Source organism: Aedes albopictus, chromosome 2 (genome assembly GCF_035046485.1).
Source record: "Aedes albopictus strain Foshan chromosome 2, AalbF5, whole genome shotgun sequence".
In the NCBI taxonomy this organism is placed as follows: domain Eukaryota; kingdom Metazoa; phylum Arthropoda; class Insecta; order Diptera; family Culicidae; genus Aedes; species Aedes albopictus.
Window position 1 is genome coordinate 367,196,326 of NC_085137.1, and position 14,654 is coordinate 367,210,979.

Genomic DNA, 14,654 nt, shown 5'->3' on the forward strand with positions numbered 1-14,654 from the left:
ATTTCAAAAAAAAAGAATCAATCATAGTGGCTCTTACGAAAATAATTCTCAACACAAATAAAGCCTGTATCCGCAATAATCGGGACATAGAAGTACGGCAGTAACTCTGTACTGAATGAATAAAAATTAGCCAAAAATTAACTGAGAACTCTTTGATGTATGTTTATTATTTGAGCAAAATTTCATGAAAATCGATGCATTACTTTTAACTGTGGATGAGAAACAAACAGACGTGGTTTTTACAATTTTGTACAATCATCACCCATTTTCATTCGCATACTAGATGGTTCTTATCCGCTACAATTCAAAGTTTTGCGAGGATAATTATGAAATTTCGTGAGCAGTTATGGTACTTATAGAGGCACTTTCTTGCAAAATTTCATCAACTTTTATCATTTGATTTGAAAGTTACTGGTATTGATAGGGGGTAGTGTTAGTGAAAATGTTTCATGTTTTTCATGTGCGATGTTTGCCCATTCATAACTTCTGAATATCTCTGCCAATTTTCATGAAATTTTCACAGAAGGTAGTTGATTACGTGTATATTATGCCTGCAAAATTTGATGATTATTGATGTAGTACTTTCAACAATAGAATCGATACAATAAGGGGTACTCACTAAATGTTGTCTGAGGGGCTAAAATCACGGTCAGCTCCAATATATGTTTCGACTATAAAATTGTTGATAGTGTATCGATTTTCTTGAAATTTTGCCTATGCAAGTAAAGTAGATTGAGAGGTTTGAGTTCAAAATTTCAGACATTTTCTTTATCAAATTCAAAAGTTATAGCACTGATAAGCTAAACCAGGGGCTGTACAAAATTCAATTGCTCGCGTTCTACTGTTTCATTGCTACAACAAAAGATACTTCACCGATTCACATGAAATTTTGCAGGTGAAATAAGCACATCTTAAAATATTATCAGGCAAAATTTGAGCAATTCTTATGTAGCTATTGCAGAGTTACAGCCATATTTCTGTGTCCCGATTATTGCGGATACAGGCTTTAAAATTGCAAAAATAATTTCTACAAAATAATCAGAATAGCTCCAAGGAGTTCTCTAAGCACTGTGATCTTATGACAACAATTCTTAACACAAATAAAATTTCAAATATAATTTCAATAAAATAATCAGAATTGCTCCAAGGAGTTCTCTAAGAACTGTGATCTTACGACAACAATCCTTAACACAAATAAAATTTCAAATATAATTTCAATAAAATAATCAGAATTGCTCCAAGGAGTTCTCTAAGAACTGTGATCTTACGACAGCAATTCTTAACACAAATAAAATTTTAAAAATAATTTCTACAAATTTATCAGAATTGCTCCAAGGAGTTCTCTATGAACTGTGATCTTATGACAACAATTCTTAACACAAATGAAATTTCAAAAATAATTCTAATAAAATAATTAGAATTCCTAAGAGCTGTGATCTCTCGAAAATAATTTTCAACACAAATAAAATTGCAAAAATAATGTCTATAAAATAACCCGAATTGCTCCAAGGAGTTCTCTAAGAACTGTGATCTTATGACAACAACTCTTAACACAAATACAATTTCAAATATAATTTCAATAAAATAATCAGAATTGCTCCAAGGAGTTCTCTAAGAACTGTGATCTTACGACAGCAATTCTTAACACAAATAAAATTTCAAAAAAAAAAACAAATTAAAAATCAATCAGAGTGGCTCTCACGAAAATAATTCTCAGCACAAATAAAATTGCAAAAATAATGTCTATAAAATAATCCGAATTGCTCCAAGGAGTTCTCTAAGAACTGTGATCTTATGACAACAATTCTTAACACAAATAAAATTTCAAATATAATTTCAATAAAATAATCAGAATTGCTTCAAGGAGTTCTCTAAGAACTGTGATCTTACGACAACAATTCTTAACACAAATAAAATTTCAAAAAAAAATAAAAATCAATCAGAGTGACTTTCACGAAAATAATTCTCAACACAAATAAAATTTCAAAAACAATTTCTACAAAATAATCAGAATTGCGCCAAGGAGTTCTCTAAGAACTGTGATCTTACGACAACAATTCTTAACACAAATGAAATTTTAAAAATAATTCTAATAAAATATTCAGAATTCCTAAGAGCTGTGATCTCTCGAAAATAATTTTCAACACAAATAAAATTGCAAAAATAATGTCTATAAAATAATCAGAATTGCTCCAAGGAGTTCTCTAAGAACTGTGATCTTACGACAACAATTCTTAACACAAATAAAATTTTAAAAATAATTTCTACAAATTCATCAGAATTGCTCCAAGGAGTTCTCTAAGAACTGTGATCTTACGACAACAATTCTTAACATAAATGAAATTTCAAAAATAATTCTAATAAAATAATCAGAATTCCTAAGAGCTGTGATCTCTCGAAAATAATTCTCAACACAAATAAAATTGCAAAAATAATGTCTACAAAATAATCCGAATTGCTCCAAGGAGTTTTCTAAGAACTGTGATCTTACGACAACAATTCTTAACACAAATAAAATTTTAAAAATAATTTCTACAAATTCATCAGAATTGCTCCAAGGAGTTCTCTATGAACTGTGATCTTATGACAACAATTCTTAACACAAATGAAATTTTAAAAATAATTCTAATAAAATAATCAGAATTCCCTAGAGCTGTGATCTCAAGAAAATAATTCTCAACACAAATAAAATTGCAAAAATAATGTCTATAAAATAACCCGAATTGCTCCAAGGAGTTCTCTAAGAACTGTGATCTTATGACAACAACTCTTAACACAAATAAAATTTCAAATATAATTTCAATAAAATAATCAGAATTGCTCCAAGGAGTTCTCTAAGAACTGCGATCTTATGACAACAATTCTCAACACAAATAAAATTTCAAAAATAATTCTAATAAAATAATCAGAATTCCTAAGAGCTGTGATCTCTCGAAAATAATTCTCAACACAAACAAAATTGCAAAAATTATGTCTACAAAATAATCCGAATTGCTCCAAGGAGTTCTCTAAGAACTGTGATCTTACGACAACAATTCTTAACACAAATAAAATTTTAAAAATAATTTCTACAAATTTATCAGAATTGCTCCAAGGAGTTCTCTATGAATTGTGATCTTATGACAACAATTCTTAACACAAATGAAATTTCAAAAATAATTCTAATAAAATAATCAGAATTCCTAAGAGCTGTGATCTCTCGAAAATAATTCTCAACACAAATAAAATTGTAAAAATAATGTCTACAAAATAATCCGAATTGCTCCAAGGAGTTCTCTAAGAACTGTGATCTTACGACAGCAATTCTTAACACAAATAAAATTTCAAAAAAAAAACAAATTAAAAATCAATCAGAGTGGCTCTCACGAAAATAATTCTCAACACAAATAAAATTGCAAAAATAATGTCTATAAAATAATCCGAATTGCTCCAAGGAGTTCTCTAAGAACTGTGATCTTACGACAACAATTCTTAACACAAATAAAATTTCAAAAAAAAAATAAAAATCAATCAGAGTGACTCTCACGAAAATAATTCTCAACACAAATAAAATTTCAAAAACAATTTCTACAAAATAATCAGAATTGCGCCAAGGAGTTCTCTAAGAACTGTGATCTTACGACAACAATTCTAAACACAAATGAAATTTTAAAAATAATTCTAATAAAATAATCAGAATTCCTAAGAGCTGTGATCTCTCGAAAATAATTCTCAACACAAATAAAATTGTAAAAATAATGTCTACAAAATAATCCGAATTGCTCCAAGGAGTTCTCTAAGAACTGTGATCTTACGACAACAATTCTTAACACAAATAAAATTTCAAAAAAAAATTAAAAATCAATCAGAGTGACTCTCACGAAAATAATTCTCAACACAAATAAAATTTCAAAAACAATTTCTACAAAATAATCAGAATTGCGCCAAGGAGTTCTCTAAGAACTGTGATCTTACGACAACAATTCTTAACACAAATGAAATTTTAAAAATAATTCTAATAAAATAATCAGAATTCCTAAGAGCTGTGATCTCTCGAAAATAATTTTCAACACAAATAAAATTGCAAAAATAATGTCTATAAAATAACCCGAATTGCTCCAAGGAGTTCTCTAAGAACTGTGATCTTATGACAACAACTCTTAACACAAATAAAATTTCAAATATAATTTCAATAAAATAATCAGAATTGCTCCAAGGAGTTCTCTAAGAACTGCGATCTTATGACAACAATTCTCAACACAAATAAAATTTCAAAAAAAAAGAATCAATCATAGTGGCTCTCACGAAAATAATTCTCAACACAAATAAAATTGCAAAAATAATTTCTACAAAATAATCAGAATAGCTCCAAGGAGTTCTCTAAGAACTGTGATCTTATGACAACAATTCTTAACACAAATAAAATTTCAAATATAATTTCAATAAAATAATCAGAATTGCTCCAAGGAGTTCTCTAAGAACTGTGATCTTACGACAACAATTCTTAACACAAATGAAATTTTAAAAATAATTCTAATAAAATAATCAGAATTCCTAAGAGCTGTGATCTCTCGAAAATAATTTTCAACACAAATAAAATTGCAAAAATAATGTCTATAAAATAACCCGAATTGCTCCAAGGAGTTCTCTAAGAACTGTGATCTTTTGACAACAATTCTTAACACAAATGAAATTTCAAAAATAATTCTAATAAAATAATCAGAATTCCTAAGACAAATAAAATTGCAAAAATAATTTCTACAAAATAATCAGAATTGCTCCAAGGAGTTCTCTAAGAACTGTGATCTTACGACAACAATTCTTAACACAAATAAAATTTCAAAAAATAATTTCAATAAATTAATTAAAATTGCTCCTAGGAGCTCTGTTTTCTTACGACAACAATTCTTAATACAAATAAAATTCCAAAAATGATAATTAAAATAGTTATTTATGTAACGAGTTGCAAAAAGTTGATTTTTTCAGCACGAGTCGTACATTTATCCAACGAGGCTTGCCGAGTTGGATAAATACGAAGAGTGCTGAAAAAATCGAGTTTTGCAACGAGTTCCATACAAAATTTTATGCAATGATATTTTCATAATGCAACCCATTTGAGTTACATAATGTTCATAATGCAACTCAAATGAGTTGCATTATGAACATTATACAACTATTTTTCATTATGCAACTCATTTCAGTTGCATAATGAACCAGTTCGGAAAAATTGGCCATTGTGATACCAAAATGAGAGATATAAAATGTAAATTATGATACTGAATTGCATAAAATAATTTTAAAAAAATATTAGAAAAGTAATTATCAATTGCTTCAAGGAATTCCACAAAAATTGTTATCTTGCAATACCAATTCCTGACATACATCAAACTAAAGGAATTATGTCAAATTATGCAATCAAAAAAGGTCCAAGGAGTTTCATAATTGATTATTAAATTATATTTTTTTATTGCACTAAGTTGTTCATAAGAATTATGATCTTGCGAAACCAATTCTTAACACAAAATAATTGAGAAAAATAATTCTCAAAATTGCTCCATAGAGTTCTACAAGAATTGTCATCTTACAATACCAATTCTCTAAACAAATCAAAGTTGAAAAATTGGTTTTAAATAATGCAATCAGAACTCATCCAAGGAATTCCATAAGAATTGTGATCTTTCGATACCAATCACCAAATCAAATTAGAAAAAATATGTTTTTAGCAATCAATAAAAAAAATCTCCAAGGAATTTTATGATTCCAATTAAAGAACACAAGTAAATTTTTAAAGTATTTTCTCAAAACGCCTTGCATTAAGGAGTTCCGTAAATGAGATGGACACTTAGTATCAAGGAAATAATAATTACTTCTTACTTGTTGGTATATACGTTGCCCCGATGAATCTACGCTGAATGATGAATCCTTCTCTGGACCCGATTGTGGATGTATCGTTTCCAGTCCCCTGGACTTTGAATGATCTTGTCTTATTCAACTGAAAACTTCTATCGTAGCCTTCCATGGAGTCACTGACCTCTTTCTGCTTCGTGACTAGCCCAACGTAGCTTGCCGTGTTTTATTACACTTCTTCAGTCGTGAGTAACATCATTCTCGCATGTAACTACATTTCTAAGATACACATTTTTTCACAAATTCTTTTTATTTCACTATCTTTCACCGAATATAAAAAAAGAATATGCGCGGTGGCCGTGAAGATGAACCAACGGCAGAAGTGTAAATAATTGCAACTTGCATCACACCAGCGCCGAATCACAAGGAAACGTCTTCCGGATCTGGTGGCGCACATAACCAAAATTCGCATGTACACAACACATCTCTGGAAATCCCCTGGACACTGCGGGAACGTGAATCTTTCCCTTCCAGCCACCATCCTCGTAGCCCGTCAGAGAGCGCCTCACCATCTGAAAGAACCGCTGCATGTAAACGGAAGATGCGAACGGGATTACAGCACCCACGAACGAATCCATAATCCACTGCCACCGACAAAGGCACCGAGAAATAACACCACGAAATACAATTTACTGTTCGAAATAACTATTAAAACGCACAATTCACAAACTTAAACGCGCCCGCTTAGACGACGGAATAAAAATTTTCAAACGATCTCGTAATTTTCACGGCGATTGTTGCTGTTATTTTTATGCAAACTGCTTCGTTTGCATAACTGTCAACTACCGCAGAGAAAACAAAACGAAAAAAAGAAGAAACGCATTTATGCTGCATGCTTATCGAGCAGCAGCATACCTAACAGTGCCTCACAGATGTCTCACGTCTCACATTTTTCCTGGTGGGATGTTGGTCGCCGAGAGCAAGACGAGCTGCGTGGTGTTTAAGGGCGGACGGGACGGTCGGGTAAATATCCGCCATTGCTCTGTTGCTACTAAGATGGTAATCTCAGATTCTACTTCATATTTTGCAACAAAAACCTATCATTGTGTATGCTCACTTCTACTGCACATGCTGATTGTTTTTCATCATCTTCAGTGCAATAGAACTCGAGATTACCATCTTCAAAATCGCGAGGCAAATTGTTAGAAAGAGAGGCAAGATAGGAAAAATAACACGGCGTCCCGTTTCACCTTAAATTCCTTTGCCGAGTTGGGTTTCCTTGCACTCGCAGTCAAACTGCGGTGCTATTCAGATGGGGTGGGGTTATGCTGACGAAGTCAGATATTATTTTATTGATTTTAAATAAGTAATTCAATAAATAATTCCATAATTAATTACAACATTAATGTATGCTAATTTGCTAAATAAGCTGTGATTAATCTTTTTTCTGGCATTACGTGCCTTCAGGTACACAGTCTGTTCTGTACTATTTAAGGTATGAATGGGTGATATTAAGGTGGATTATTGCGGGAAGTTGGGGTTTTTAAATGAATGTTTGAGAACTTTAGAAGATATTGGGGGCATTGTGAGGGAAGTTGGGTCCTTTAAATAAGTGTTCGGTAATTTTAGGTGATATTGGGGGGCATTCTGAGGGAAGTCGGTTCTTCCCAATAAGTGTTCGGTAATTTTAGCATGCGAGTAACTACATCATATTTGGCCTCTCAGCTCCAATGTCATGCACGCTGCCCGTAGTGCACGACAAGTGAGCACGGCATTGGAGCTGAGGGGCCAAAATGCGCTGTAGTTACGCGCATGAATTTTAGGTGTTATTGGGAGGCATTCTGAGGGAAGTCGGTTCCTCCCAATAAGTGTTCGGTAATTTTAGGTGATATTGGGAGGCATTCTGAGGGAAGTCGGTTCCTCCCAATAAGTGTTCGGTATTTTAGGTGATATTGGGGAGCATTCTGAGTGAAGTCGGTTCCTCCCAATAAGTGTTCGGTAATTTTAGGTGATATTGGGAGGCATTCTGAGGGAAGTCGGTTCCTCCCAATAAGTGTTCGGTAATTTCAGGTGATATTGGGGAGCATTCTGAGGGAAATCGGTTCCTCGCAATAAGTGTTCGGTAATTTTAGGTGATATTGGGAGACATCCTAAGGGAAGCTGGGTCCTCCCAATAAGTGTTTGGTAATTTTAGGTGATATTGGGGGGCATTCTGAGTGAAGTCAGTTCCTCCCAATTAGAGGTGTGCGCCGATGAGAAATCGGCGTGAATCGGCGTGCGGCTCCCCAAGGCAACAAGAATCAAATACATGTACTATATTTTTTAAACGGGGATATGTAAAGGGGGGTTATACCCATGCACTGGTGGAAAAAGTTTATGGTTATGTTGTTTGAAGCCGATCCAGGAACCATCGGCGTGTCGGCGTGGCAAACGGCGGCGGCGGCGGCGTGAAAACCGCACGCCGATCGGCGTATCCCTTCTCAGAAAGGCTACCATCATCAAAACCAAAAAATTTCTGCAGCAGCACATAGCTAGATGTCCATTTGTTGCAATCCAATTATAAGAAAGTAGTTTACTTTGTTCATAATTGTTTGAGAAGCCCCACGCCGATGCACGCCGATTTTACGCCGAATATTCGGCGCATACGTCTACTCCCAATAAGTGTTCGGTAATTTAAGGTGATATTGGGAGGCATTCTGAGGGAAGTCGGTTCCTCCCAATAAGTGTTCGGTATTTTAGGTGATATTGGGAGGCATTCTGAGTGAAGTCAGTTCCTCCCAATAAGTGTTCGGTAATTTTAGGTGATATTGGGAGGCATTCTGAGTGAAGTCGGTTCCTCCCAATAAGTGTTCGGTAAGTTTAGGTGATATTGGGAGACATTCTAAGGGAAGCTGGGTCCTCCCAATAAGTGTTTGGTAATTTTAGGTGATATTGGGGGGCATTCTCAGGAAAGTTGGGTCCTCCCAATAAGTGTTCGGTAATTTTAGGTGATATTGGGGGGCATTCTGAGGGAAGTCGGTTCCTCTTAATAAGTGTTCGGTAATTTTAGGTGATATTGGGAGACATTCTAAGGGAAGCTGGGTCCTCCCAATAAGTGTTCGGTAGTTTCAGGTGATATTGGGAAGCATTCTGAGGGAAGTCGGTTCCTCCCAATAAGTGTTCGGTAACTTTAAGTGATATTGGGGAGCATTCTGAGTGAAGTCGGTTCCTCCCAATAAGTGTTCGGTAATTTTAGTTGATATTGGGAGGCATTCTGAGGGAAGTCGGCTCCTCCCAATAAGTGTTCGGTAATTTTAGGCAGGCTTGGCATTAGTCACCGTTGGCAATCACTTTCATGTAACAGAAAATATTCTTCCGCATTCACATTCGCTTCATCGCAATAGGCTCATCAAATCGTCTACGCCGTTGCTCAGAAGCTTTTCGGGTTGCGAACGTCCATGGAAAGAAAGGTTCAAGTAACCATAGAAAACTTCAATGAAGTTTTTCAAACAACGACCGTCATCGACTACTGAATCGACGGTCATGAAGGTCATTGCAGTAGTTACAAAACTACAGTGTTCATCCAAATTACTCCACCGTTTTGAATTCTGACCACTGAGAATTTGTTTTCACGAGTAGTCAACACTCTTGATTTATGACATAAAATTTAACACAGTGCGCTAGGCCAGCAGTTACAAGAGCGAAACAACGGATATTGGCCACTACGAACAAATGTTCATTAGTTCATCTATTCATCATTCAGCGCCCCATATCGCACAGCATTGCATCTCAATTATTCTAGGGGGTGCATGGCACCCCCGGTAGTTTCGCCTATACCTGCTGGCCGCAGTAGGAACGACCTGTTCTTTCAAATGTTGCTCTAGCTCTCACATATGTTCGGCCAAACCTTTTTCAGAAATGCGTAAGAAATAATTAATTAAAAACATATGCATCAGATATTTATTCACATAAATACATATTAGTTCAATATTATTCACTTTATTATGACTGCAGAGGCGCTGTCGAATATTGAGGACAGCGCCTGGGTGGGCCGAGGGTTGGTATCACCTTTAGCCCTGGACCAGATGAAATCCTACAGTGTGGAGACTTGACCAACTAAACGCGTAAGCTTACGTTCCGCCTGTGTTCAGGAACGTTGGGAATGTTCGGCATGTCGATATCAACAGGGCAACGTATCAAATAATCATCACAGTTTATACATTGAAGCGGGGCCCATATAGCCGAGGCGGTAAACGCACGGGTATTCAGCATGACCATGCTGAGGGTGACGGGTTCGATTCCCGATTCGTAATGGAAATTTCCTTGACTTCCTTGGGCATAGAGTATCTTCGTGCCTGCCACACGATATACACATGCAAAATGGTCATTGGCAGAGGAAGCTCTCAGTTAATAACTGTGGAAGTGCTCATAGAACACTAAGCTGAGAAGCAGGCTTTGTCCCAGTGAGGACGTTACGCCAAGAAGAGGAGGAGGTGTTGCACGTTGCACCGCATACGTAATGTAACCAAAATTTATTGATTGCCCTGGTAGATTTCATGGCCTTCTTGGAGGACCTAGAACATCTTTGGAAAATAGTTATTTGCGGAACAGTGTTCCATGGTTCTGTAGAATACTATCAGTAATGTAACAACAATCCATGGATTACGCTTGTAGAACTTTAGGACTTATTTCTTGTAAGACCTAGAATATTTTTGGAAATTAGTTTTCTTCCGTATGATCAATAGACCTGTAGGATATTAATCCGTATCAGTAATGTAACAATAACGCAAAGATTATGCTTAGAGATATTAAAGCAGTTTTTCACGGAACTTCTTGGAGGACCTAGAACATTTTTCCTAATTAATTTATTACCAAGAAGAGGTCAATGGACCAGTAAGATACGACATAGGTACATTAGGACGTATCAGTAATGTAAAAACAATATGTTGATTACGCTTGTAGATCTTAAGGCCTTTACTCGTGAAAGTTCTTGGGGCACCTAGAACAACTTTGTAAATTAGTTATTTACAAAATAATGCTTCATGGACCTGTAAGGTTGAATCGTATCAGTAATGTTGCAAAAATCTATTGAATACGCTTGTATTGAATATGTTTATAGATCATTAGGCCTTCACTCGTGGAAGTTATTGGATAGCCTAGAACATGTTGGATAATTACTACTCCATGGACCCGTAGGATGTTACACCATATCAGTAAGGTAACAAACATCCATTGGTTACACTTGTAGATTTTAAGATTTCCACTCGCGGAAGTTCTTGGATGACCTAGAACATTTTTGATATGCAGTTCTGTACCGATCAATGCTCCATGGACCTGTAGGATGCTACGCCAGTAATGTAGCAACACTTAATTGATTACGCTTGTAGATTTTCAGGCCCGTACTCGCGGAAGTTCTTGGAGGTCCTAGAACATCTACAGACTACTTCTACAGAGCTATGCGCCAAGGACCAAGGGTTTGCATCGTATCAGTAATGTAACAACAATCCGTTGATGGCACTTGTAGATCTTATGGCACTTACTCGCGATAGCTAAGTTATTGGGTAACCTAACACATCCTTAAATTAGTTATTTATAGAACTTTACTCCAGAAACCACCTTTAACATAAACTCTATTTGACGCCATTTCAGCTCTCCCCTTCCCACATCCCTTTTGACCCAAGCAACACACATGTTATATAAAAGTTAGGACAGCACAAGTTTTGGTTGTATAGAAGTTAGTTCGACGTAATTCTAACATTTTGTTGGAATAACGTCAAATAAACTTCTATACAACCAAAACCTGCGCTGTCGTAACTTTTATATAACATGTGTGTTGCTTGGGAACTCATCAGAACTCCGGCCCTCACCTCTACACGCCCTTCACCCACCTTGAAACCCTTCCCTCGAAATCCCCTTTCATTAACCTTTCAGTACTCGCGCCAATTTTTGTAACGCGAGCAGTCGCGCGTTGTACTTTGTACAACACCCATACATTCTGAAATATCTAAGGATCCTGATTGTTTAGAGGAGGACTGTCTTTGGCAAAGTTGTTGTAAATTTCATGGGCTACTTGATGCTGACAAAGTTGATTCGTAATACGTCCACTAGGCGGCGCTAGTGAGCAATATCATGTTATATCTGATATCTCAGGATCCTGATGTCTTATAAAGATGGTGTCTTCGGCAAAGTTGTTTGGTAAGTCAACGGCTTACAGATTATTGGTAGTTTAATTGGAAATTCCACCACTAGGCAGCGCTAGTGAGCAAATAAACTTTATATTCTATGTATCTCGGGATCCTGATTACTTAGAAAGATGGTGTCTTTGACAAAGTTGTTTGGTAGGTCAAGGACTTCCGGATGATTCGCAGTTTAATTTGAAATTTCACCACTAGGCGGCGCTAGTGAGCAATTTCATGTTATATCTTATATCTCAGCATCCTGATGTCTTAGTAAGATGATGTCTTCGGCAAAGTTGTTTGGTAGGTACTCTACCCGTCATAAGTACGGACTCACAAAAAGTATTGCAACAATATTGCATCACCCCGACTCACCTTGATATCTCTTAAACCTGAGGACTTACAAAGATGCCGCCTTCAGAAAAGTTGTTGCTTTTGGTCTTCTGAATAACATTCCTGAAGACAGCATCTTTGTAAGTCCTCAGGTTTTGAAGATATCAAAGTGAGTCAGGGTGATGCAATATTGTTGCAATACTTTTTGTGAGTCTGTACTTATGACGGGTAGTGTAAACGGCTTACAGATTATTGGCCGTTTAATTGGAAATTTCACCACTAGGCGGCGCTAGTGAGCAAATAAACTTTATATCCTATGTATCTCGGGAACCTGATAACTTATAAAGATGGTGTCTTCGACAAAGTTGTTTGGTAGGTCAAGTACTTACGGATGATTCGCAGTTTAATTTGAAATTTCATCACTTGGCGGCGCTAGTGACAACGTAAATATTATATATTATGTATCTCTGGACCCTTATTACTTAGAAAGATAGTGTCTTCGGCAAAGATGTTTGGTATATCAAGGGCTTATAGATGAGTGACAGTTGCGCTAGTGAGCATGTAAATTTTTAATCTCATGTAGCTCAGGATCCCGATTAAAAAGGCACGGGACACCGTCTTCAACCAGAGGCTGTACATACTGAACAGAACTTAACACTAGACCATGGACCACGACATACATTACATGCACCAGTCGATAGCATGGTGCGGTTACACGCTTGGTAACGCTAATCGAACGGCCACGAAGCTCCACTTTACTCAGAAAGATGGTGACTTTGTAAGGAGACGCTTTCAGCCCTTACCTGCTGTTGCCCGACAGGGCGGCCTAAAGCAGGGTACCTCCACTAAATTAGGACTTCGGATGGAATTAAATGTGTAAATTAAAATAATTTTGCAATTTTAAATACTTATATTCTAATCTGACCTTCGTTTTGCCCCGTTCTCCCCTTTGTCACTTTGGCTTCGGTCGACTCGTTGGGGCCCTTGCTGCAGTGGTGGTGGTTGCTGTTGCTCCCGCACGGACTATGCGGTGCTTCCTTCTCGAGTTCCTTCTTCTTCTTCTTTTCTTTATTCTTCTCGTTCTTCTTCTTCGTGGGCACTTTGGGGGTTGCCTAAGCAACCGTCCTTGACGATTAGCTAGGGGGAAGAGCGGACTCCTTTATCGGATCCCCCCTAGCGACTTTGGCGATAAACGCCGGGCAAATTCACTCGCCGTGAACAGCCCTGGTAGTCTCCACGGAGTACTACCACAGGTGGTGAGCCCCTTTACACCTACCTGTCTTCGTCCTCCTTGACGTTTAGCTACACGGGCGAGACTGGCTCTACTGGCTGAGCCCGTGTAGCGAGGACGGTGGGTGTGTAGGACACTTGACGGTACCGCCGGGAAGCGAAATCTCCTTGATAATTAGCTTCCCGAATGGCGGCGGTCCAACACCCTTTTCACTGCACTTTCACAGCACTTTTTAATGTTCACGAACCACGGGCCGGCACTAATGGGTAGGGATTCACTCACTTCCGAGGCTGGGTACAACCTTCCAGCTGGCTCGTTTTGTAAAAACCACAAAAAACGGCACTTTCCCGGTAAAATTTCGCGGAGTGAACAAACGATCGCGACCGTTGCGTTGCGTGGTTCGTAACTTTCTCTCTATGCTGGCTCGGCTCGACCAAAACAAAACACCACACACCACACTCGATTGTTTCTGCTGCTTGTTGCTGCTGATGTGTGCCTTGTGGTTGGGGAGCTGGGGGGTCGAATGCCTCACCGATACAATAAATAACGTTTTTAATACCCTACAGTCTAACTAACTAAATTCAAATAAAAAATAATAAAAATAAACAAATTAAAATGATGCAAAACACAGTGGTGTATGTGGGTAAAATGCACACTAAAATTAAAGTACACAAAATTGTAACCACAGGTTACAATCTCGCCCACACCGAGGAGAAAAAAAAAATGGAAACCATTTTTTTTAGACTAACCCTAACACCTAGCACCGATAACAATATATATATATATATATATATATATATAACGAATTAAGGACAAACGTCTTAAAATCCCACTACAAAAACGCATCAGAACTTCAAACGCACAAATCTCAAGAAGCAAGCCTCAAACAACAGTGCATTTTATTATTCTGCTCTTGCTCACTTGTAAGGAGCTTCAAATAAGAATATCAGTTGCGCTGGTTTTGTTTACGAAGAGATTTGTGCCCTCGAAATCGTGAGTGGGTGTCAAAGTCGGCCATTGTGGCGGCCATTTTGGGATTCCAACAAGTCTGTCCTTAAAATGAAATAAATTAACAAGAAAATAAATAAAAATAAATAATAAAATGTAAA